General features: G+C 39.3%; 1 protein-coding gene across 3 annotated transcripts in view; it reads right to left on the bottom strand.

Annotated features, from left to right (window-relative positions):
• The window catches only part of LOC143025371 (major facilitator superfamily domain-containing protein 6-like), a 29,386-nt gene extending 18,453 nt beyond the window's left edge, over positions 1 to 10,933 (bottom strand). Inside the window, exon 1 of one of the 3 annotated variants that reach the window (XM_076184917.1) lies at positions 10,619 to 10,933. The gene's annotated coding sequence lies outside the window, so the exon portion shown is untranslated. Of the gene's footprint in view, positions 1 to 667; positions 882 to 7,101; positions 7,155 to 10,618 lie in introns of those variants that run through there. The other 2 variants (XM_076184920.1, XM_076184918.1) reach the window with 2 other exon arrangements.
• Between the last annotated feature and the right edge of the window lie 13,958 nt (positions 10,934 to 24,891).

Here is a 24,891-nt window from a genome sequence, read left to right as displayed (position 1 = left end):
GCATTGGAAAAGGGTCTGGTTGCAACAAGTTGCAGTAAAGTTCCGGGCAACGTTGGTTCTACATACAAAGGGAGTGTTTTCATTGTTGGTTGTCTTTTCGATCTCAAAAAAAAAAAAAAAAACTAAAAAAAAAAAAACTAATGATGACTCGATTTAACATTGCGAACTCCCTCCTAACAGGAAGCCAGGACGGTGACTTTCACAGAGGATTTGAGGCGTGAAATTAAATGAAATATGCCCTTGGTCCAACTCGCTGGCGGTGTGGTTCGAACTGCCGTCACCTCGACCTCCGTCGCAAGTACCGACGCTCTATCCCGCTCAGTCAGAAAAAAGGGGGACAGGGAGATAGTGGGACATTTCTTCTCGCTGTCTTAGGTATTATACACAATGGAATTAGCAAATGATCAAATCACTTTCGGCATTTATACACCTGATCTTTTTTCTTTTTTTCCCAGCGAAACTTTTACCTTTTATACATGTTAAAGCAACATCAACGTGGAAGATTATAATCCAGTTTCCTTTGCGGCTGTTGTAGCACAATAAGGTTCTTACAAATCTTCACTACTCTATCTTATCATTGAGCGTCGTGAAATTGATTTTTTTTTATCATCCCTTTTGGAAATAACACTTCATTGCAAAAACTATTTTGAATTTGTCTTGTACTTACGAACTCTGGACAAGTCGTTATTCTAGAAGTGTTTTCTTTACAAGTATCACAGTCGAGAACTTGTCTTTAATTAAATAAAACTTTGTTCTACCGATTCCTAAAATAAAACACCAGCGACCTAGATGGCAGCATCTGGGTGCTTGTTCGTATCGTTTGAATTTGACGACGGAATCGTTAAATAACGGTCACTAGTTGGCTGTGCGATGGTACTTTCTCCTTGTTGGTTTGATTTAAACTGGCTTTAAGTGTTGTGCGTGCTCTGTTGTATGATGGAGGTCAGCTTGCAGAACAGGTGTGCATGACGTTCCTTTAGGCGGTAGGGGGGGAGGGGAGGAAGGGAGAAGGGGGATTACCGATAAGTCTGGGACACAGGTGTTCCACTAAACGATGTAGCCAGTTCAAACATTGGAGTGGCCACTATCATCGTCTCCCTCACATTTTCATTCTATCACCACTACCCCAGCAGTTTCCACCAAGACTACTACATTTGTGTCCATACCCGCCGCCTATCACCAGTCGTCCGTGCTACCAACACCGCTATCACCATCATTGCCATCATCTACACCCGCAACTCTTGGGCTGATTCTACCAGAAATGACAAAGAGGGAGAGTGATAGAAAGGGATAAGGAAAGTGATGGACAAAGATACAAAGGTCTTACGCTTTATTAACTTGTTCATATAATTTTATTTATTTACTTATTTATCTATTTATATACAGGGTGAACACCAATTCATTTCAGTCCATGTCCCTAGATTCACCATGAGCCCGTAGCCTCACATGCATTGCCAACGGTCCTTCCATAAATCTGTGTAGGGGAAAATGTGTCATTACTGAGAGGGTACAGCTGTTAGAGCGACGGCGGACACTCTTGTAGTTGACAGAGTTCATAGGGGCTTTGAAGGCGGCAGAGGCGGCTCACAAGACCTTCAGGGGGCGCCAGTGGTTCCCGTCTGAGGAAAGAGGTGGCGGGGTAGTCGCTCAGGTAGTGCAGGAGTTTGGCATTTTCGGCACGGCAGTGGTTGCACCGGCTGTCTTCCGTGGTGCACTGGGAGTTCAGTTGCAAGAAGCAACGGTCCTCGAGGCACAGCCTGAAGATCAGCTTTTCTACCCGTCTGGGAGTGGAGCGGGGGAGTACTAGGGGTTCATATGCTGTCACCCTCTTGTACCACCTCGCCCGTTGGGAAACCTCTGCCTCCAGACTGTGTTGGAGGTGCCACTGCGTGCATGCTAATGCCCTGGTTCGGAGTTTGAGCTGGCTCCTGCTGGGGGTGACCTGGACGTCGACCCTGGGGCGCTGGCGAGCAGCCACGGCTGCTGTATCAGCGAGGTTGTTGCCATGGATACCGACGTGACTTGGCACCCAGTTGATAATGACGTTCCGTCCTTTGCGGTGTAATTTGTGCAGGAGCGCAAGGATATTGGTGAGTAGGTGGACATTGTCTCCAGGCTCTGGATGTTGCAAGCAGCTCATCAGGTTCGGAGAGTCGGTGTGGATAACCACGGGATACGAGGGCGTGTTCTAGGCCCCCCTGCATCGCTACGGCCTCGGCTTGGAGAGAGGACGCGGAGTCGCTGCACCCTAACCCTTAACCCCCCTTCCCAACTACCCAACGCTCCCATTCCCGACTCCACTCCCCAGCCTCCACCCACCCCTCCCAACTCATCCACTCATCCGTCCCAACCTCCACCTCCCATAACCCCAACCCTTCCCGTCCCAACATTTACCCACCCTCTCAACTCCCCAACCCCTCATCCTCCCCTTACTAACTCCCTTTTCCTCCCTACCAACTCCCTCCCTCACTATCTTTCTCAACCCAACAGCCCCCATCCTACCTCAACCAACTCCCTTTCTCTACCTCAACACTCTCCCAATTCCCTCTCCATCCCTCCCTCACTCCGTCTCCTTCCCCTTCTACCTGTGATTCACCATGGTCTTGGATCACGTATTGGACTCGTGATTGACAGTTATTAACCTCCCGGATGAGAGCTCAGAGCTCGTATAACCGATCTATGGGTAATACTGTGACCTTACACGCGCACACATAACCAACTCCCCGCCCACGAGAGTTGGAGTAATACCCCACAGCGAAGCGATACTGAAATTATTTCACCCTGGGTGGGAGTCGAACCCGGACCGCCGTAGTTGCAGGCGAGAACTCTAACCACAACGCCACGAGGTGTGTGTGTGTGTGTGTGTGTGTGTGTGTGTGTGTGTGTGTGTGTGTGTGTGTGTGTGTGTGTGTGTGTGTGTGTGTGTGTGTGCGTGTGTGTGCGTGCAGAAAACCCACTTCGCAGTGCGAGTGCGCGCGGCCTTGCTGACTCGTGAACGCACACACACACACATGCACATACACACACACACACACACACACACACACACACACACACACACACACACACACACACACACACACACACACACACACACACACACACATATATATATATATATAATGCGGGGAAAGTCGATGGGATGGCGGTTCGAATCCTACCACCAGCGAAGTTGAACCAAGTGCATGGTTAATTAAATTCCACGCAACAAATTCCTCTGTGGGGGGCACTGCCCTAGCCTTCCGATAGGGGGAGTTTGTGTCGTTAAATCATATATATATATATATATATATATATATATATATATATATATATATATATATATATATATATATATATATATATGTATATATATATATATATATATATATATATATATATATATATATATATATATATATATAATGTAGACGCATATGTGGTGATACATTTTGATCCCTAATTTGTTGTTATTCCTGCTTAAGTTTCATTTGTCCGTATGTTAGCGACCAAAGTGACACCCTGTCGGACCAGAGTCACGCAATCTATGACTTCACCTGTGTGTGTATGTGTGTGTGTATGAGTGTGTGTATGTGTCTGTGTGTATGTCTGTCTGTGTGTGTGTCTGTGCTTGTGTATGTATGTATGTGTGTGTGTCTGTCTGTGTGTGTGTGTCTGTGTGTCTCTGTGTGTGTGTCTGTATGTGGATGTGTGTGTGTGTGTGTATGTGTGTGTCTGTGTGTGTGTGTATGTGTGTGCCTGTACCTGTGATTACGATTGCAAGAAAATTTACAATCGCAATCGTTGCCATTACCCCGGGATTCTTTGCCCTCACCCCCCAAAAAATAATAATAATAATTTGCACATCACGTGTTATTACATGTGTCACGCTCAAGCTCATTAAGCACGAGGGTGTTATGTACCCATATGTGACGCTTCTGTGTGACGTCAGGAACATGACGTCAAGAATAGGGTGACCACGAACAAATTCGTACAGTCGATCACTAATATATTTTTTCTTATACAAATCCCAGACCCATTTTGTATGAGGTACTGATTGCGTAAGATCTGTACAGTTTACATCTATACAATATACATATAGATCTATACATTATACATCTATACAGTATACATATAGATTTATACAGGATACATCTATACAGGTTTGTAGGGACTGTAATAACGTCCCTACAATGCCACGCATCATTCATTCATGATTGAAAAATATCCTCTTCTGGAAAAATATACATATAATCACTTTTAATTTCTACTACGTTCAGCTACCATTCTTGAATATCTCCCTCACCACATCTGTGACTCCCTCTTTGCTATGATAATGTCCACAAGGAAAGAAGAACTGATTATATTATTGTTGACGAAATGTCAAAATTTATGCAAATATACTTAATGATAATTTAGTACATCTTCGTGTACATTACGCGTCATGCACCATCACGCAAGGAATAGGATTTTTGTATGTATATATATATATATATATATATATATATATATATATATATATATATATATATATGTATATATATATATACATATATATATATAATGTACATGTATATATATATATGTATGTATATATATATGTATATATGTATATATATATGTATATATATGCATATATATATATATATATATATATATATATATATATATATATATATATATATATATACACGCACGCACTCACATATACGGTATACATACATATGCATGCGATAGTAATAACTAGAGTCCGGATTTCTAGTCCTAAAATAGTGGTCAAAATAGCGCAAAAAATATGGTCAAAATAGCACTAAAAAAAAGTTGATATTGCAGGTATCATAGCATAATAGTTTTTATTTCTAGCAAAATAGTTCTTATTTGTAGCAAAATAGCACGTAAAACTTTGCTAGTTTTGGCTAAAATTCAGCAGTTTTCTTTCATGTGTAGGCAGCTATAAAAACTGAAAGTTATTATTTTAATCGGAACCCATATAATTAAAAAACTATAGAATAGATAACAAAACAAAGTAATACTTAATAATTAAACATTGTTACAAGAAATAATTAACATTTTATTTATATTTTCCGTTGTAAGCAACAATCTTCTATCTGAAAGAATAATTTTCATTTTTGAAAATGTCCGCTCAACTTCTACTGAAGTGACGGGAGCATACTTAAAGCATATTTCGGATACGCACTCCATCGGATTGCTTCACTTTTGGCATTTTATAGCAGGTTCAATCACTTGTGTAACTGGTAATGGCGTGACTTGCACAATTCACGTGGAATGCAGATTAGGTACACACGTGACACATATTTATACATTGCTACAATGTATTATTATACATTACTATTATATGTAAACATAACCCATTTTTTATTTTTGTTGCTTATAATTTCATTAATTTGACAAAAAAAAAACTTTTATCTTTTAATTATATTCTAAATTTTTCCTTAATTATATTTCTTGCGTTTTCTTTAATAGGAAATTTAAAGAAAGTTGAAGTATGGCAAACTTAGTTATATTAATTATTTATTCAGCGTTACTTCATAATTAAATTATTATATGTTTAATGGTACAGATGCGTACTACTACTTTGTGGAGGTTTTATAGTCATTTATTGCATAATGACTACTTTTTGCCTTTGTGTCTGGTCAAAATAGCGTATATAGTAAAGTAGCATTTTTTGCAATAAATGCAAATTCTTATTTGCATTTATAGTCGTAATAGCAATAACAGAATAAATGCTAGAAATCCGGGCTCTAGTAATCACCTTCGGGGAGAGTCCCCAGGTACTCCCTCTAAGGGAGAGAGTTCTCTTCCCTCTAAGGGAGAGTTCTCCCTCTGGCGACGCAGTCGCCGCATGTATATATGAATATGCCTATCTTTGCATGTCTGGTGTAGGGTTTCATTAAGATCATAGGCTTGGGATTTATACAATACTATTTGTGTGTTAGTTGCATTGCAATGGATCTAGTATTAGTAAATGTCTTCACATGGTGTATGGTTTGCAGTTATAATGATGTAGTTTGGAAGGTATAAAGAAATGGTTAATGATCTGTTTGGCGACACTATGTTTTTGCTTTGGTAAATTTCCGTTGAGCCGTGGCGTGATGACATTGTATGTTGAGTCCGGTGTTTACGATTTGGGAATGTGGAGGTCAGCAGGATTGGAGGTATTGCAGTGAAGCACTGTCGGGCACCTTGCATGCATGTGGATCACGTGTCAGGCACGTGGCATATCATAATGGTTAGTATATGGATACATTGCCTCCCCGACCTCTTTGAGGTGCGTCATCGTATTGAATGAAGAACCTGACATATTAGAATTATGAAGAAAAAAAATTGTTGTTTGATATATATATATATCCTTCTCCCCCGTCATATCTCCTTTCCTCTCCACCATATCTCTATCCCTTCCCCCTCCCCTGCTATATTTCTTTCTCTATCTCCCCCCTGCCATATCTCTATCCCTCCCCACCCCATGTTTCTCTCCTTCCCGCCCCTCTCTATCTGCCCCGCCATATCTCAAGAGTTTCCATCTCCTGCCCCTATCGCCACTCACCATCTCGTGTGGGTCTTTAGTTCGCAAAGGAAGGAACGAAGTTGTTAGTAGAAGGAAAGTTATGACTGAATGTAATGTCACTCCATCTGTATAATGACGGATTACCTGTGTGGATAATTTTCAAAGCCCGCCGTTGATATGTTTTTTTTTTTCCTAATGTATCACTTTGTTCACAATAGTGATCAATGAAACAAGAGAAAATGAAGATGCTGCTGCATGCACATCGGAGCCTAAATTGATGTAACTTGGACAAGATAATTATTTTTCTTTATTTCAAACATGTTTAGTGAGATTTTTATGTGCGTATTCGCATTTAGAATTGAAAACAAATTGTCAAGGTTGAGCAGAGTGTGAGAGAGGGGTGGAACATTAAAAAGTACGACATAGTCCCGTAAACCTCAACTGTTGAATACGTCTGTTAGGTACGCTTAGTCTTGGCTGAACGCTCCTTGTCTGACCGACGGAGCCAGTTTTCCAAAATCTAACAACCCCCAGTTGTTATTGGATCTAACACTAATCCACACTGTTAGAATCGCATTTTTTTTACAAATATTTACCTTAGAAGTTGCCAGAGATGAACATACAATAACATCTTCAGGATTAAGAGAAGGGGAACGCGGTGGCAGATTCAGACTATGAAGATGTGCCAGAGATGAACATCTTCATCTTCAGGATTAAGAGAAGGGGAACGCGGTGGCAGATTCAGACTGGTCTAGGACGCCGTCTGGAAGGGACCAACCATAGAAAACGGTCCAAGCTTCAAAACCATGGCTTGCGGTCTTAGATCCCAAGGAGTTTCAACCACTGATCTAAAAATAACTGGATCACGGATCGGTGTCCTGATTATGAGGTCGGCGGCAGCCATGTTGGTAGTACCAAAACAAACCCACGCCACGCGATTGACTGATAGCATTGAAAGCCTTACAGTTCTTGGCAGCTTTCGCTCCTATATACTGGTGTGTTTTACATATTTAACGATCATTTTACAATGCCAACTTGTGCTGCATTCAACTGCACCAACCGGAGAAAAGGTGGATGTGAGCAGTCCTTCCACTCGTAAGTAAATTAAGGTTTTATTACCCAAAACATCCCGATACCCATCAACAAATGATGCGGCCATCAGGAGCCATAAAATGTTGCCCACCAACTGTTTTGTTAGGTGTTGTCATGTTAATGCTATGTATTTATTATCTGTAAGAAATAGATCTAGCAGCAACCCATTTGTCACGAATGTAATCGTGGCAATAGCAGGATAAATATTTATCATTTAAAATATCTTATAAGGCTCAAACGCTGTCCAGAGCTGTGTAGCTGTATAGAACCAGTTGTTCTTCCTGATTACATGTGTAGGCTTTTTCTATATTGTGAAGTGTGAGGAATTCATATTAGATGGGCTGAATTACTATTCGGGGCCCGTTCAAAAATTATGTAACGTTTTTTCTGGTGAAATTCGACACCACCCACCCCATGTACTATTATGTTTCAGCTCATAAGAATTTATCCATCTACCGGTCTCAACTACTGTTACGGAAGAGTATGATTTTTCAGGACCAAACATAGCGGGTATGTGTCTTCGTTTCTATTTAATGAATATGAACCACTAGTACTATTGTAACTGATGTATGTACATTATTTTTACTGAACGATTTCCGTGTCAAAGTTTCTGTTTCAGGATCGATGTGAAATATATTGTTTCAAAAGCACCGATGCATATCCATGTATATCACTATCGTCCAATATTTAAGGCACCTGTAATGTGCTGTACACGATACAATAGCAATATTCACAATAAATACTAATGCAGGTTTTGTTCTGTACAGATTCACTGGAGGTTTCTTGGAATATTGTGGATACGTGTATGTTTAGTGACAGGTGAAATTTGTTTGTTGAAATACATGTGTAGTTAGTTGTGCAAATAAAGTAATTGTAATCCAGTAATTAACTGTGTGCATTTCAATGACCAGATGACTAGATTTCGAAAAACGCCGAACATGACTGCTTGTCAAGATTATAACATGTGGTCACACTCACACACACATATGTGAAGGCCTAATTTATGCTTCGCACAAAATAATGTACATGGGATACAACCACTGATCTATATTGTTATGCAGATCAGTGGATACAAGTTAAAACATCTACATGTTCTCTAGTTTATGTCAGTTTTAGAGTACTTGTTTGATTACTTTTATGGTCAAATACCGGTACATGTAGACATGTACTGTTTCATAAACCACACAGGAAAACTTATTTACAGATCGCATCACTATCACGCAGCCCATACCAGCCACATAGGCCACGAGAGTAACACGACAGCTCCCATGACCGGCGGAGCGGTTCACACGTGCTAATGTTTTAGTATTACCAATATGGCGGCCATGTCCCGCCTGCCCGCCTCACTCCTGGGGCAGCCCACGGCCCGTATACGCTATCCAGGTGTTATACAGATCAGTGGTTTCAACCCAGGCTTGTGCTTCTGACCCAGGGCAGTGGACAAGATGCAGGGATGACCCGTCATCCAGTGGGTACCAATATAAGAGGGAGGGAAGAGGGTAGAGGGGAATGGAGTATGTAAGGGATGGAATGGGTGGGAGTGGTATCTATGCCTTTGTTTTTTTGGCTACCTCCCTTGTAAGGGGGAAAAAGCCTTTGGTTTATGTATGTATGTTGACACGTTTGTTATATTCAAGAAAATTACTTTATTGTAAGCTAAATGCGACACGTACTCGACAAAAAGAAAATATAATATTGACGTTATGAAACTTTTGCTCGTGACTGTATATGAAACCCAAGCATGGTTACACGCACGCACACACACGCACACAGCAAGCGCGCGTGCACAAACACACACACACACACACACACACACACACACGAGCGTAGATCCCCTTCTCGTAAGATACAACTAGGTGAATACAAACAAGCACACACACACACATACACATAACAAGCACACGCCTACACATAACAAGCACACACACATATGACAAGCACACATACAATTTTACGCTTGGTAGAACAATAGAACCGTAAAGGACAGGATCTAACGAACATTGCTCCTTTCATGTATGCGGTAGTTAGGTAAATAGACATACAGTGAGATAAATACACACACACACACACACACACACTTATACACGCACACACATACGCGTGTATATATATATATATATATATATATATATATATATATATATATATATATATATATATATATATATATATATATATATACGATTAAATCACCAAGGTAACCATATTGGTCTGTATTACAGTAACTACATTATTTTCAACGTTTCGCTCGCAGCACCAAACATCTTCAGGTAGTGTTGCAATACGAGATGGACATATTTTGGAATTAATTTATATACTGTAAACTCTGAGAATTGAGGAAGGTGGTTGTGGTCCCGCGAGTATATGTACAATTAGGACTTAGATTACCGCGAGAAGATCCAAACAGTTACTATGTCTCGCGCATATTTTGTTGAATGTTAATTGGTGGGCATCAGTACCGCCTTCAAGCATTTTGATTTTCTACTGGTGAAAAGTTACACACACACGAGCGCGCGCGCACACATACACACACACACACACACGCCACGGCCCGGTGGCGGATTGGTAAGGCACTGGCCTCACAAGCCGGAGAACCGGGGTTCGATTCCCCGGCCGGGCGGAGACAAGTTGGGTTTGTCTCCTTTCACGTGTAGCCCCTGTTCACCTAGCAGCGAGTAGGTACGGGACGTTAGTCAAGGAGTTGTGACCTTGCAGTCCCGGTGTGTGGAGTGTGAGTGGTCTCAGACGTACCCAGAGATCTGCTAATATAATGAGCTCTGAGCTCACTGCCGTAGGGTGGTGTCTGGCTGTCTCGAAATGAGGCTGCAGCAGATCCGAGGTGAATACACACACCACTAACACACGCACGCGCACACACACAGTTTACAGCAACATAAAAGATTCAATAGATGCCCAACAATTTGGCAACACGAAATCCTCCTCTACCACTCACTGTCTCATTGACTTATTCAACTTCCTTCACAGCAACCTAGACAAGCGTAACACATCTCTAGCTGTTACCTTTGTAGACTTTAGGAAGGCCTTTGTCCTTGTTGACCACAATGATGTTCTCTCCAAAGCCATCCAACTGGGGATCCAGCCCCACCTAATAGCATGGCTGGCAGATTTCCTCACCGGACGACAGCAGGCGGTCAGGTACCAGGGATCACCTTCACCCTGACACGTGGGGTCCCCCAGGGTACCAAGATGGGTCCCCTATGCTTCCTCATCCTTATTAATGACGCCCTCATGGACCCTCCTCACAGATGGAAATATGTGGATGACAGCACCGTAGGCATCCCCATCAACGCCAGGCGGTCTGATTACGCACCACTGCAAAACACACTGAACGAACCAGCTCATGACGTGGACGGAAGACAACAACCAAAGACTATATACGAAAGACTGGAAGGCACGGAAAAGTGTATAAATAGCCTAACTGATTACTCATGAGTTTAGTTACTTCAATCAACGCTAGAAATCGCTGTGCTTCATTCGGAAAGATTTAGCGGGCTTTTTGAATCGTCTGCATGTTTACATTTCAACCATCTGTCACTTGGAACACATGGTTAGTTCAAACGGTCCAAAAGTTACCGCGAATTCATGTACCATCGGTTTCCTAAAGAACCACAAAGGTAAGTGTATATTATACTGCCAACATTAAGTATTGTAGACATATAAGTATCATTTTATTGATTAAGTAAAAATGTAAATCAACATTCTCTTCTTTTTGGTAGATGTTCAAAGTGGATACAAGTAACCGGTATATCAACATTAAGAAAGAAAACACCTACACAATTAAATAAATGTCAAAGGATATGTAGCCATCATTTTTCTCAACGGCAATATACATCATCAACCCGTTTGTGCCCCAATGCATACCCAGATCAAAATTTGCCTGGTGAATCAATGCAGTTTTATATATACATTATCATAAGATTACAATAATTAACATTGTTTGGTAAGAAGTAATGATTTTCATTATTCATTCTATAATTATCTATCAGGTCCAGCACACCCAGATGAGCCAGAAATAACCAGTAAGGATGCAGGTAAGTACTTGATCAATGTGAAAATAGTATAGCACAGTTCTGAGATTAATTGAAATTACTTTATTTTATTAGCACATTGCATTTGAAACAAAACATTGCTTGTCTCTATATATTATATATTTCTGTATTACTTTAAAGTTGAACATTATTTAGAATATTCTTTCATTGCCATTAGCTAATTTTTGTATTTGCACAAAACATATTTCAACTTGAAATTACAAACTAAATTCTGAGCATAGATACCTTACATACATTATCTGTTTATAACAGTACAAAACATCACATATATTATTTTACAGATATTGACCTGCACTTGGATACTGCAAGTACTTTGCATCACCAGCAAATTGAAATGGAAATCTTGTCAAGTTCATTGGATGAGAGCTTTGGTTAGTACTGACCATTTATTAGCATTGCGTAATTCTATAAGAGATGGCCTGTAAATCATAAGAAAGTAAGCAACATATGTCAAATTGCAACAACAGATATTAGTACCACAATTGAGTCCACAGTTATATAGATGTTTTATAGACCTGTTTCACACTCTTGGCATAAATGTGATAATGTGATAAGAATAGAAATTGTTCTGGTAGGTGCTGGGGGATGGCATACACCCATCAACACTCCTCTCAGGTAGAGAGAGATTGCTGGAGTTTTGGACGTAGTCTAAGGAAGATAAAGTCATCTCTTATAAAATTACTTAGTAGTATTTAATAAACATATATGAATGAAGTTATAACTCAGTTTTAGATTTATTCCACATGCTCTCTTACATGAATGTGAGTTGGATGCAATGTGTCATGGGGGTATTGGAGATGTAGCCCCCATCAACCTGTAGGACATATTCTAATTAGAGTATTTCACATTCCACAAATATTTCTTCATAATGAGCTGTTAATGTGAAAGATGCAAAAGTATTAAAGAAAATGCTGCTGATTGGCATATAATGTAGATCATGTAGATTGTCTGGTGCTGACATTGGCATATGCAGTATAATGACATAAATTCACCAATTAACAAGTACTTTGAGAACATCTATAGCATTGCATTTTTCCTCATCAGCTCAACAATCAGTAAATGGTAGGTATATCCACAAATTCTTTATTCCACATATTTATTTCCTATTAAAGTCATATTATTTATTATCAAAATCAAGTATGTTTTTCTGCTACCAACATGTGCGCTTGGAAAAAATGGATACTTTAGGTAAAAGTTACCAAGAGGACGGCATTTGCCTCAATCAAAGTCCCCTAACTCCAACTTACAATCATTGGGAATTGAGTCCTCTCAGTAATTTTTAAAATACTTTATTTACAAGAGTACTATATATTATTTACAAGATTTTTTATTAGTTTTTAATGTTTTGCCATTGAAATTACAGCAGATACATCACAAGCAAGACATGTTTTGGAGCAAGTTGGAGAAGTCTTGTCCTGTTCTGGTAAAGAATAAATTTGCTATTTCCCTTTCTTTAAAGTATGAAACTATGCATTTTATAATTGAGAATCATTACTATCATATTGCTGTTTTGCTAACATCAACAAATACTGCCATAGTGCATTTAGGAAAGGGATATATATTTTTTTCATTTTTTGCAGGTGAGATGTCAGACAAAACTGTATTTGCAGATACTGTGGAAGAGGAAGTAGAGGAAGTCATATCCAACACTGGTAGATGAAAACTCATATTTAATATAATGCTAGTCATAAACAAAAGAAAATTAAAGTATAGTATTATTTCTTAAGTAAGAATGATTGTGTTTACTAATTGCACTTGCAAAATATTTAATCCAATTAAAAAGACACTATCAGTGCCTCATTATAATGTTATTTCATCATTGAATAGATGAAGATTGCTGCCAAACAAAAAGTTGGGAAGGTGATCCTCAAACTTATTCTGCAACCCCTCTTACCTCAAATGCTAATAAGAGTAAGTAAAATCATAGTTCAGTATGGTAGTGTTGATATTTCTTTACTTTCTCTTTATTTCTCATTACCTACAAAGTTAATATCTACTAGTCTGCATAGATGTTCTTTAATACTTCATACTTCTCACAAAAGCATTTTTCTTGTATTTGTATCCCCCCAACCTGTAAGGAAATAAGGAGATTACATATATTTTCTTATTAAGCAAAGCATTGAAATATACTGTTTGCAATTACTTATATGTAAAACACTAATAAGTAAGGTAGATCATTTTACTTTTCTTTTTCCCTCATTGACTCTACTCTCTTCACAATCACAGATGTAGTACTGTATCTGTTTTTATTTATGAAGGCATGTTAAGCTTTGGTAAATGTTTTAGCCATGCACGTTTTTGCTTTTTATTTTTACTGAATAGGTTTGCTTTATTATGTGTCATTCTATTATTGATAATGATTATTTTATTTGCACAATTATTTCTTTTACAATGCATGAATTTCTGCTCTCTGGACTGGTGCTTATACAAGTGTATAATTAATTTTCAAATATGTGACCATGCATGATTCATTTTACGTTTATTATAGATATGATGTTATCATTTAATTTATGCTTTGTTTTTGTTTTTTGTTAAGTTGTTGTTTTGTTTGCTTGCTTTTGCATGACTTGCTCTTTGATATATGTTGGTTGTTTTAATTTTCTGTGCTCTGTTCTCTTGTATCTTTGCAAGTTGGAGGTAAATAAACCTTTATGTTAAGTTTTAAATATGTGTTCTTTGGAATTAATAAAATTATGAAATAAAACCTAAGCTTTCATTTGCCCATATTACCACATATGATACCCATGAAGACTAATGATAAAGAAATTCATATGTATATGTATATATATATATATACGCATATGTGTGTATATATATATATATATATATATACATATATATATATATACATATATATACGTATATGTGTATATATATATATATATATATATATATATATATATATATGTATATATATATGTATGTATATATATATAAATATGTATATATATATGTGTGTATATATATATATACACTGATTCTGACCCGGGGCGGTGGGCAGGGTGCAGGGATGACCCGTCATCCTGGAGGTGCTAAGATGGGGGTGGGGGGTGGGGGGGTGGAGTGTGTCTGGGGGTGAAGTGGGTGGGAGTGTTTTTGTGCCTTTCCCTTTTTGGCTACCTCCCTTGGAAGGGGGAAAAAAGCCTTGGTATATGTATGTATGTATGTGTATATATTATAATTTTTTCTATATATTTTATGCAAATTTCAGAGGTATGAAAAATATTATACATATGAGATATTGTCAAATGTCAAGTATGTGAAAGCAAATACTATTTTCACAGTATTGGTTACAATTGAAGTTAAAAAAAAAAGTATTGAGCTAAAACAATAATCATATACAAGGCTGAAAATATCAATCAATATATAATTTTAAAAATATATAAAATACAATAAAATGGCAACAATAGCTATCGCTTCGATTTTTAATTTTTCAACCGCTCAATAGATGGCGTTGAAACCACAGTAATCTAGCGGTGTTTGGCATCAATTCTGGCTACATATTTTTGCTATACACCTTACGAACCCTTCCTGTCTTTCTTATATAGTCTTTGGTCACAATCAACACCAACAAGACCGTAGTTATGCACTTTTGTACCTCCACACAGGGGGTGGCTCCTCCACAACTTTCATTGGGCCCCCACCCCCTCCAACTGGTCCAGTCCACCAAGATCTTGGGCATCACACTCGACGATCAGTTAAATTGGAACCAACATGTCACCAACATAGTCAGGACAGCGTCTTACAAACTATATATGCTGAGCAGGTTAAAGTCATTAGGAACACCTACATCTGAGCTACAGGAGGTCTACAAAACCTTCATACTCCCCACCCTCATGTATGCCTCACCAGCCTGGTCCAGCTCACTCACCCTCACACAGAGACAAAAGTTGGAGAGGGTACAAAAGAGAGCGTGCAGGATCATCCTGGACGTGGAGTACAGCGGTTACGACCACGCTCTCACCACCCTTACTCTATCTAGGGTGTCCCAGCGGCACGGTGAGGCATTAAAGAAATTTGGGGAAAGCCTGCTTTCCCACCCTAGACACCGTCACTTCCTCCCTCCCAACGCTCCACCACCTCGCCACGCCACTAGACACAGAAATAGGCTCGTACCAATCAAAGCGCCAAGGACTGACCGCTACAAAAACAGTGCCATCCCATCCATTGTACACATAATTAACTCTATGTAAACTTGTACAGTGTATATACTCTAAGTTTTATATTTTTAATCAGCTTTTGCATTGTAAAATTGTCAGTGTACTACTGCTATTGAAATAAACCTTTTATTATTATTATTTTTATTATTATTTTACACACACACACACACACACACTTCAACGAACGGACGGCTTAGAGGACGTTCTGAAGAAAAAGTGAAATTTCGTGGATCCCGAAGCAAAGGAAGTACCTATTATATTTACAGGGTGGAGGGGAAATTGCTTGTGGTGTAGGGGAAAGTGAGGAAAAAGGAGAAGGGGAGGGATTACTGAGGGAAATGGAAGGAAATGAGGAAGGTGAGGACTTGGCCCAGGCAGGCAGACGCCATCTAAACAAAAGAGGTCCGGACCAATTTAGCGACGACGAAATGTCTAACAAAAATGTAAAGATCAGAAGTATAGATAAGAACAATAGAGTAGAAGGTGATGAGAATATTTTCCAGGGATTTAAAGAGGGTGGGGGGGACACAACCCCCCCCCCCCGATTAACAAGACTAGAAGAGAAGCTCGATAAGATGATCGAGCACTGGGAACTTAGGTTCGGTCACGTTAACAACATTGTGCAGAGGGTTGAAAAATTGGAAGAACTAGAGAAGGCGAACAAAAACTTAAGGAAATTGAAGAATTAAAAAAACAGTTAAAAGAAGTAAAAGAAGAGAATAAAGTCTTAAAGGAGAATAATAAGGACAACAAGAAGGGTTGGAAAAAAATCAAGAAAACAGCAAAGTTGCATTTACTGACATAATCAAACAGCAAATGAAAGAACAAACTGAAGACTCAGTTATTAAAGTGACGAGACAGAAGGAGAATATAGTAAGAGACTTAGCAGATAGAAAGAAATGTATAATTATATTAGGAATGGAAGAGAAACATAACCCAGAACCACAAGAACCAAAGAGGAAAATGAAAAAGTAAGAAATTTACTAGAATTAGTTCAGGAAGATGAACCAGAAATAATGAAACAAATCGAAGAGAAATTCAGGCTCGGGAAATATAGTACAGACAAGACCAGACCAACTAAGATTAAATTCAGGTCACAAACGACGGCAGAGAATATCTTATCCAAAACAGGGAAACTAGCAACAAGTGAACAATATAAAAAGGGAAATGAATAAAGAGGAAATAAGGAAAAAACATGAAGCTAAGAAAAAAAAAAAAAAAACGAGACCAGAACGGAGACAGAAAAACAAGAATTCTACTGGAGAGTAGTGAATATGAAATTGAAGCAATGGAAAATAACAGAGAGAAACACAAAAGAAACAGAGAAAACAATGGAAATAACAGAAAGTTAAGAGTATCCTACACAAATATAGATGGATTAATAACAGGACTGAATGAACTGAACAAATATCTGAAAGAAAAAGATCCGGACATAATGGGAATTGTTGAGACAAAATGAAAAGGTCGACTACCACCCAACAGCATAGGACACAATGCATATAATTATTGGATTAGAAACAGAGAGATAAAACAAGGGGGTGGAGTTATGTTCCTGACTAAGAAGGATATAAGCGTGAAGAGTGTCACATATGGGAACAATAGAGTAGAGATGATCATGATAGAAGTAGAAGATAGAGATAAGAAGAGCAGAAAGTTTGTAATAAACTACGTGCCCCCAAAAACAGCCTCATGGGAAGAGAATGAACATAAAAACATGTTAGAAGACACAAGAATAACACTAAACAAGATAATGGAAGGTGGAGGAAGAATAGTTATCATGGGCGACTATAATTGCAAAGAAATATACTGGGAAGAGATGACAGTAAAGGGTGGAGAAGACTCATGGGGAAGTGTTCTACTTGAGATGATTACTGACCACACAATGACACAATGGATCCAAGAGAACACTAGGTATAGAAATGAAGAACCTGAAATAGTGGAAAAGATAGAATACCAGGCACCAATAAGTAAAAGTGACCACATATTGATAGAACTAGAACTAAATGAGGAAAAATACATGAAAAGAAATGAACAATATAGAAAAGGAAGATTGATGTATGAAAAAACAAATTTTGATAAAATAAGAGAATTCTTCCAAAATGAAAACTGGGAAAGAATACACAAAGAAGATACAACAGTAGAAGAGAAATGGAATATTTTGACAAAAATCTATAAAAAAGGAGTAGAAAAGTATGTCCCAAGACAAAAACAAGAAAAAGAATATGTAAAATGCTGGTACAACAAAAGTTGTAGGGAGATAAAATACAAAAGAGACAAAGCCTCGGCCAAATGGAAGAAAAACAGAAGACCAGAAAAATGGAAAATATATACTTGTTATAGAAATGAATATGTACAAGCGTGCAGAGAGGAAAAGAGAAAATATGAAAAAGATGTCATAGAAAAATGTAAAGATCAACCAAAACTATTCTACAGATTTGTAAACAACAAACTGAAAAACAAACAAGATTTGGAGAAATTAAGACAAGGAGGAGTTGAATACACAGAGGAAATTGAAATGGCGGAAATTATGAACAAACATTTTAAATCTGTGTTTACAAGGGAGAACATACAACCTGAAGAGATCGAATGGAAAGAGAAAGTCCCCCCTATGAAAGAAATAGAAGTAACAAAGAATGAAATATTGAACCACTTGAGTAATCTTGATGTCAGAAAATCACATGGACCAGATGAAATAGCAAACTGGATTTTGAAAGAATGCAGGAATGAACTACCAGACATAATACATAGCATAATAAACAGTTCCTTGAAAGAAGGTAAAGTTCCAGAAGATTGGAAAAAAGCAAATATAGTACCTATATATAAAGGAGGAAATAAAGAAGACCCTAACAACTATAGGCCAGTCTCTCTAACAAGTACAATAGCAAAAATTTGTGAAAGAATTGTCAAAAATAGATGGATAAAATATTAAATAAAAAACATGCTCAATCCAAGGCAATTTGGATTCAGACAAGGACGATCATGCGTCACCAATTTAATATGTTTCTATTCAAGACTAATAGATATAATACGAGAAAGAGATGGATGGGCTGATTGTGCATTTCTAGACCTAAATAAAACTTTTGACAAAGTACCACATAAGAAGTTGCTTAAGAAATTAGAAACTGAAGGAGGAATACAGGGCAAACTGCTCAATTGGATGGAAGACTTTTTGCAAGAAAGAAAAATGAGAGTAGTGATAAGAGATCAACACTCAAAATGGGATGAAGTAATAAGCGGTGTTCTACAAGGAACAGTTCTGGCCCCAATAATGTTTGCTATATATATTAATGATATGGATGAAGGAATTGAAAGCTATATGAGCTTTTTTGCAGATGATGCAAAACTATTGAAAAAAGTGAACACGGAAGAAGATTGTGAATCACTACAAAGAGATCTAAAAATGGAGTTGGAAGTGGGAGATGGAGTTCAATACAAAAAAGTGTAGTATAATGGAATTTGGAAAAAGTAAAAACAGACTAACAGGATCATATAAATTGGGAGAAGAAGGAATAAAAAAAGTAGAAAATGAAAAAGACCTGGGAGTCATTGTTATGAATAATATGTCACCTGAGAAACATATAAAGTTGCATTTACATACCTGGATGAAGAAATGGTGAAGAAAATTCTAATCACCCTGATAAGACCAAGATTGGAATATGCAGCAACGATATGGTCACCAAGTGCAAATAAATGCATAAAAAAACTTGAAAGAATACAAAGAGCAATTACAAAATTGGCACCAACAGTCTCAAAACTATCATATGAAGAGAGACTAGCAAAACTTGAACTACAGACACTAGAGCAAAGAAGAGAGAGAGGAGATTTGATAGCTATTTACAGAATCATGAAAGGCATAGAAATTACTGATAGAGAGAATCTGATAAAATGGGATGACAGAAATACAAGAGGACATGGAAAGAAAATAAAAAAAGACAGCTATAGAAGAGATGTGAAAAAGAACAGCTTTCCTCACAGAGTAATAGACAGTTGGAACAAGTTAGATGAGAAAGTGGTGTGTGCAAAAACAATACATGAATTTAAAAATAGTTTAGATAAAATGAGATACGAAAACGGGACACCACGAGCATAGCTCCCCTTCCCGTAAAATACAACTAGGTAAATACACACACAAACACACACACACACACAAACACACACATACACACACTCCTGCCATGTTTTTTCTTAGTCACTCTCCAATCTGCCATCTCTCTGTCTACCCCCCGCCCCCGCCATACCTCTCTCTCTCTCGACCTATCTCCTACTTTCTCATTCATTAACTGTGTGCGTGTGTGGACATCTAAAAGTGTTGCGTCAGATGAGCAACCAAACTTTAAGGTGAATAAGTGAAAATTGCGCGTCATCTCTACTTGTACCCGCCGGAGAGCAACATCTATGTCTGTTTTGTGGACGTCTAGGTTTGGCGAAGTTACTTTTCAGAAACGAGGTGATAGCATCCATAGTGTACTGATGTATTAGTTTCTGTTACAGCAATAATACAGTTAGCTCTGTTCACATAGATGCTACACAATGTTTAGTTTTCGTAACCGCGGTTTTTATGTGACACAAAAACGTCGAACTTGCAAATGTAATATTTTTTTAGCCTATGCTAAGAAGAATTTTCTTAATATATTCAGATGTGTATTGATTTCATCGCCTAGCCTAATTCGCTTACTAATATTTTTCCTGAACACTGTAAACAGTTCAATTGGATGCATTTAATGTATTATACATGTAACAATACAGTTTAATTTTGCATTATAGTTACTATAGGAATTTAATATGTATTTTTATACATTGAAGAACTTAGATTGTAATTCTGTATTACAAATGAATGACCTCAGTAGCGAATCCAACCAACGCGGCCCTCATTCCCTCGTTAGGGCCACCTTTCAAGGCAAGAAGGACATAACCTTCCCGACCCAGGCCTGGCGAGGCGACTTTGCTGTAGCATAAGTTCAGGTGGTACATGCACACACACACACGCACGACTTGGTGGTGTGGTGGCACCGCGCCAATCAAATGATCCGAATTCGAGCAGTAAATTGAAACATGGAGGAGCCTTGAGTCAAGGGTTCTCAACCTTTTCCCAGTGACGCACCACAGAGTCCTCAGACCATCGACCCGTACCTCCCATTACCCTGACTACAGAATAGAAAACGGTAATAAATTAAGACTGATTAAATATACAATCGTACCGCAATGGATATCAAATGGTTCAGATTGTAATAACTATATTTATTAGTTAATCTTTTAACATAGAAAACAATGTACAATGATACTACACATTCAGTTATTTTCTCTCTACATGTTTAAACAAGTAATCTTTCGGTAGTCATTTAAGTATCCCTGTAAACCGCCCAGCAAACTCTTGGTTGAGAGCCCCTGCTCTGAGTTGATAATAGGAGGAAAAGAATTATAAAGAGGCGTCAACTCAAGATGAAAAGATGAACAACACATTCCAATCAGTTTTAACTAAAGAAAACAATTTCGTAAAGGAAAGAGGTGTAGGCAATAAAGTCGAGTTGCATGCATACACACAATAATGCATGCCTAATTCGGTTTTCCTCTGAAAGCCCTGGGTTTCTCTTGGGGGCCCGGGGTTCCTCTGAGGTGTCCGGGGTTCCTCTAGGTGGCCCGGGGTTCTTTTGGGGGCTCGAGGTTCCTCTGGGTGTCTCGGGGTTTCTCTGAGGGCTCGGAGTTCCTCGGGGGGGGGGCGGAATTTTTCTGGGAATCCCGGGGCTCCTCTAGGGGCCCGGAGTTCCTATAGGGGACCCGGAGTTTCTCCTGAAGTCCGGAGTTCCTTTGGGGGGAGGGCGAGATTCCTCTGGGGGGCCCGGGGTTCCTCAGGGGGGCCCGAGATTCCTCTGGGGGCCCGGGTTCCTCTTGGGGGCCCGAGATTCCTCTGGGGGCTCGGGTTCCTCAGGGAGGCCCGAGATTCCTCTGGGGGCCCGGGTTCCTCAGGGGGGCCCGAGATTTCTCTGGGGGGCCCGGGGTTCCTCTGGGGGGCCCAGGGCTCCTTTGGGGGGCCCGGGGTTCCTCCACGGGGTGGGCGGAGTTCCTCTTGAGGTCTGGGGTTCCTCTGGGGTGCCCGAGATTCCTCTGGAGGTCCGAGATTCCTCTGGGGGGCTCGGGGTTCCTCTGGGGGGCCGGGATTCCTCTGGAAATCCCAGGGGGTTTCCCTTTGGGGCCCAGAGTTCCTCTGGGGACCTAGGATTCCTCTGGGGGCCCGTTCCTCTTAAGGTCCAGGGGTTTCTCTGGGGGCCCAGGGTTCTTCTGGGGGCCTAGGATTCCTCTGGGAGCCCGTTCCCCTTGAGGCCCAGGGGTTCCTCTAGGGTGCCCGGGATTCCTCTAGGGTGCCCGGGGTTCCTCTAGGGGCCCGATATATAAAAAAAATCTTTTCCGACATGCCAGCCATTAGTGGGGGAGGGCTTTAAGGGAAATCACCTGAAGAGGAGCCAGTAATACTAGAGGAACCTGAATTTGGATGTGATTAGATACCAAGTACAGTTTATAACCTTTCTAAAGCCGCAACGACCATGACTATGCCAGATGACGACTTCATGGACGAATCGGATGAAAAGTTTCCTTTAAAAGTTGGGAAAAAAAACTTTCCAAGAAAAATAAGAACTAAAGAAGGGAAAAGAAGGAAAAGGAACGGAAAGAGCCTGAATTTATCGAAAAGGATAAACTACAGAAGGAAAAATCTTAGCTCCTGGGGATCATCAACAAAACGAGGCACCAAAAAGCGTTGGTGGAGACGATATTGAGTTAAAAAAAAAAGTGTCTGTGAGAGGAGCCTTGAGTATGGAGGGTTCGGAAGCGCCCCTTGCGACGGCCTAGCAGCGGTAAGAGCGGCCGCCATCGTCATTTCCGGCCACAGGAGTCAGGGCCGGAGGCTTGGGCGCGGCGCCGCAGGCCAAGGCGTAACTGGGGCCTTGTAGGAAAAAAAAAAAAAAAAAAAAGGAAATTTTACTCAGCAGATGGCGTGTTCCCGTACTGAGGAGGGCAAGACAGTCTCTGTCAACTTGCTGAAGTTGACAGAGACTAGTTTCATATTGGCTAACGCCATACGATTTTATTCAAACAATGGGTGTCACCGTGTCTGAGCTCAACGGAGTTCGGCGGACCATTCAGTCCTTTATTTTATTCTATTTTTTTATTTTCTTATTTATTTATTGTTTTTACCCCCAGAGGTGCTTTTCCGTCTTCCACAAATAGTCTTCAGTGTCTATTAATACATCCTGCTCCTCTACCATCACCTCTACATACACCCTTTTTTCACCTACAGTCAGCCATCTACAGCTACGTGTTGAACATCATTCCTGTGGAGAAGCGAACACTTCGACTGGGCGTATTAGAGGATATAGTCTACCTCGGATCAGCTCTGGGTCTGAATGGGTGTCATGCAAAATGTCTAAAAAAGGAGGTAGAGTGAGGGTGGACTGGCTGGTGAGGTTATTTAATGTTTGTTTAAGAGAGGGTAGAATGATTACAAGTTATTTGGAAATTCGTTAACAAAAGTCGACAGTGAAAAGGATATCGGCGTAATTATCAGTAACGAACTCAAATCATCTAAGCAGTGTTTTTCAGTCTCTGAGAAAGCAAATAAGATTCTAGGGCTGATTGTGCTATCTTTTGACTTTAAAAGTCCATCTCTCATTTGGAATATGCTGTTTCCGTATGGTCACCGAATCTTATTACATTCACAGATTAGAAAAAGTACAACGGTGAACCACAAAACTGATTCCAAATATAAAAAATAAATCACACGAAAATCGATTAAAATGTATGGATATCTGTTTTCCCTAAAAAAGCGTAGACTTAGATGTGACTTGATACAGATCTGGTTCTAAAGGGAATTGACAACATCAAAAGTGACAAAATTTTCACACTAAATGAAAATCAGGCAAGAAATAATGGTCTCCACCTGTCAGGAAATAGATTAAATTTGGAAATGGGTAGAAACAACTTCGCCAACCGTGTAGTTAATGAATGAAATAAACTTCCTGCAGAGACAGTGCAATGTAGTTCAGTTCAAAGCTTGAAGATTCGTTTAGATAAACACCTAAGCAAGATGCTGTAATGCCTGTCATTTATGTTATATTATTTGTTTATTTGTTTGTTATTGTCTGTTTGTTTATTATTATTTGCTTGGTTTTCATTTATTAATATTTATCTGTCAATTTATTATTTACTCACAACTAACACCACAGTCGGACGAAAGAGTTGCGTAAGCGAAACTATATATTTTGATTGCTAACTGCAATCCTCTTCAGTAGTACAAAGTGGAAGGAGGATGCTATCTGCCCACGATGAATATTTCCAAGGGTCAATGGACCCCAGACATTATTTCAGGACTATTCATCACCAAACATATTGTCAACAAACTTCCTCCCCCTGACTTGACCTCATGTCATCCTCAGGTCACATAGGGTTGTGGTAGTGACGTGTATTATTTTCCAAGTTCCCTTTCTTTTGTAAAAGGTTGCTATTTAAGATAGCATCCTCCTTCCACTTTGTACTACTGAAGAGGATTGCAGTTAGCAATCGAAATATATAGTTTCGCTTACGCAACTCTTTCTTTCGTCCGACTGTGGTGTTAGTTGTGATTTACAAATGTGTTACTACATTTCTCACCAATTATTGGTTACTATTTACCTGTTTGTTTATTATTCAAGTATACCTATGCATTTATTTATTTATTTATTTATTATTACTTACATTTATATTGTTATAAATTTCATTTATATATCTATTTATCATTATTATAATTTTTTCGCATCCGACCTAGTTAAGGACCAAAGGGTCTCCTGTCCGCATTCCTCCGCCTTTGTAATCCTTTGTAAATCCTTTGAGTGCCGGACGACAGAAGGAGTGCCTGTATAGTGTCACTTTACAAGGGAAAAGGGGACAAGTGTGAGTGTAGTAGCATCAGAGGGATCAGTTTGTTGAGTGTAGTTGGGAAGGCTTATGGGAAGGTTTTGATTGCGAGGATTAGGAGAGGAAGAGATACAACTAGGTAAATACACATGTGCTACAAGATGGTAATCTCGACGACGGA

Source organism: Oratosquilla oratoria, chromosome 5 (assembly GCF_046742065.1).
Source record: "Oratosquilla oratoria isolate Oo_2021 chromosome 5, ASM4674206v1, whole genome shotgun sequence".
Lineage (NCBI taxonomy): Eukaryota > Metazoa > Arthropoda > Malacostraca > Stomatopoda > Squillidae > Oratosquilla > Oratosquilla oratoria.
This window is presented reverse-complemented; position numbering and strand designations above follow the sequence as displayed.